Source organism: Macaca thibetana, chromosome 6 (genome assembly GCF_024542745.1).
Source record: "Macaca thibetana thibetana isolate TM-01 chromosome 6, ASM2454274v1, whole genome shotgun sequence".
Classification (NCBI taxonomy): Eukaryota; Metazoa; Chordata; class Mammalia; order Primates; family Cercopithecidae; genus Macaca; species Macaca thibetana.
Window position 1 is genome coordinate 158,341,730 of NC_065583.1, and position 2,888 is coordinate 158,344,617.

The following is a 2,888-nucleotide window of genomic DNA, read 5'->3' on the forward strand; positions in this document are numbered from 1 at the left end:
GTCAAGATCAACTTATAGTTTCTCCTTAGATGGCAACTTATGTCAACAGATCTTCTTCCCTTCCTTCAATATAAGCAGGAAGAAGTATTTCATGAGCTAGGTAAATAAACACAATTCCAAGTAAATCTCCCAACCTGATAAAATTAAGGCTGTCCTCAAGCAGCCTGCACTTGGACAGATGAGAACTTTCACCTGCTGCACGAAATATAGATTTGGTGATGTGTATTCATAAGGAAACAATTTTATAAGAGGATACAAAATAAAAGCAAGTAATTCATATTTAAATTAGTAAATGGGTACCCAAAATGTAAATTATTTTGGAATTGAAATTAAATAAGGACAAAATACCACAAAGGCCAGAGTTTCCTTTTGTAGAGGTCATATCAGCTTCCTTGGCAACTACACTTAGTCTTCCAGGGACCTTGGGGAGGGCTGAGGGTGATAATTTAAGAAGCCACTGCCACCTACACAGGTGATATCAAGTGATGCAGGTTTTTTATAGGTTGCAGATGGGATGTGTCAAATGGGAGTTTCACAATTATAGGCCTATAAGTTTATTGCCCCTACGATGTAAAAAATGGATTCAAATCTTCAAATTCCTTCACACACTTCCCTATTGTTGGAGATGCAGACAAAGCAGTGATGACTTATAATGACAATGCATTTATTAAGAAGAGGGAGAGAATGGTGGTATAAAAGTCAGATATGGAAAGTGTGGAGCAGGTATAGCTTAAGCTCTATGGCATAATTATCTTAATTGAGCAATACACTATAAAAATGATTATCTAATTCTCTGGTTCTGAGCCATGGTTACACATTAAAATCATCTGGAATGATTTTTTTAAGAAAACACCCAAGGTTTTTTAAGAAAACACCCAAGCCTGAGCCCAAGCCTGAGCACAAGTACTGGGGATTCTGACTAATTTATTCTCAGTTGAAGCCTGATATGGTTTGTCTCTGTGTCCCCACCCAAATCTCATGTTGAATTGTAATTCCCATTGTTGGGGGAGGAACCTGGTTGGAGGTGATATGATCATGAGGATGGATTTCCCGCTTGCTGTTCTCATGATAATGACAGCATTCTCAGGAAATCTATTGTTTTAAAGTGTGTGGCACTTCCCCTTTTGCTCACTCTCTCTTCCTCCTGCTCCACCAGGTGAAGATTGTGCCTGCTTCTCCTTCACCTTCTGCCATGACTGTAAGTTTCCTGAGGTCTCCCCAGCCATGCCTCCTGTACAGCCTATGGAACTGTGAGTCCATTAAACCTCTTTTCCTTATAAATTACCCAGTCTCAGGTAGTTCTTTACAGCAGTGTGAGAATGGACTAATAGAAAGCCTAAGGTTCAATGTGTAAATTACCCACTCCCCAAACCTGGTGTTTGTAAGGGACAGCTAGGAATAAGAATAACTGCTCTTAATTTTGATAAACTGTTGAAGTCATAATATTGCTCCAATTTGTGGGGAAAATTTACAACGTTTGATTTATCTTCCTGATTGTTACAGAACATTTTTCACTCATTTAGACTGACCATCTATCAGTGTGGCTTACCTAAAAGATGTTGAAAGTATATCAAGCCCAACAGGAAGGAAGAATTAGGAATATAAATGATGGTTTATAGAGGAGGCAGTTGATTGTTTCATTTACCTTTGTGAGTTATGAAGCAATGGAGGCATTACTTCAACTTAATAGAGACACATTTTGTCTAATTATAAATTACGTGTCTTATGGAGGAAAGAAAGAGAAATTAGAAAACCAAAAGAATTTTTGCCAATATTGAAACTCAGTTGAAGAGGTAGTTATGAAATACCTTGGCCAGATGATTTAGGACAATAGAATCATTTTTTGGAAAAATGTTATTATGTCTTCAACTATTATAGGTGTTCTTTGGCATGATGGAGGAATATATTGATCACAGTGAAGATCCCAGTATGATACTAAGGGTTTCCTGACAAAAACTCTTGTCACAATAGCCCATTTTCTTGGTGATTTATGAGAGATTATAGAACTTGTTGCTCCCTAATGTCATTTGACCTTGTACAGGGTCAGGTCATCTCTTTCATTGTCTAATTACTCTCAACTACCTTTTTTTGGTCATTTCTGTTGCAATGTTTTAAACAATCTGAAAATGGAAAAAATAAATTTAGAATTTTAGGGAAGCCATCTTTAGCAAGATGGGCATTGTATAAATATATGTAGTGTGTGTGATTTTAGAAAATGAAACTTTCCACCAATTGTGGAGGGAATCTGCCAAGGTACAGTGAGCAGAATTTTAACTTGACATCATACTTTTGTTTTCCTTGATGAAAATCTAGCCCTATCCAACTTAAGTCTCAGGAATAAAAACCTTTATTGTATGTTTACTCTGTATTGCAAATAATTATTGCACTGTTTAAAACTTTGAAATAATTTATTTTTATTCATCAGTTGCAGATGAGGTGATGATAATTGCAGTAATTTATTGATAAACTATTGAAATAGCAGCTTCGCTCCAATAAGCTTCAACATTTCTTGGAGTTATGTTTTTCTTTATGCTAGTATGTAGGTTTTCAAAATCGCTAACACTTTTCTTGTTTGTGTGTGATTTCTAGGCTGATGGTTCTGCTAAAAAAGCTTTCCAGACTTCCATTTTTTTCAAGTATCTTTATGATTTCATTTTTAAATATTTATTTTGAATTAAGATATGGGTAAAAGCCGGGCGCGGTGGCTCACGCCTGTAATCCCAGCACTTTGGGAGGCCGAGGCGGGCGGATCACAAGGTCAGGAGATCGAGACCACGGTGAAACCCCGTCTCTACTAAAAATACAAAAAATTAGCCGGGCGCGGTTGTGGGCGCCTGTAGTCCCAGCTACTCGGGAGGCTGAGGCAGGAGAATGGCGTAAACCCGGGA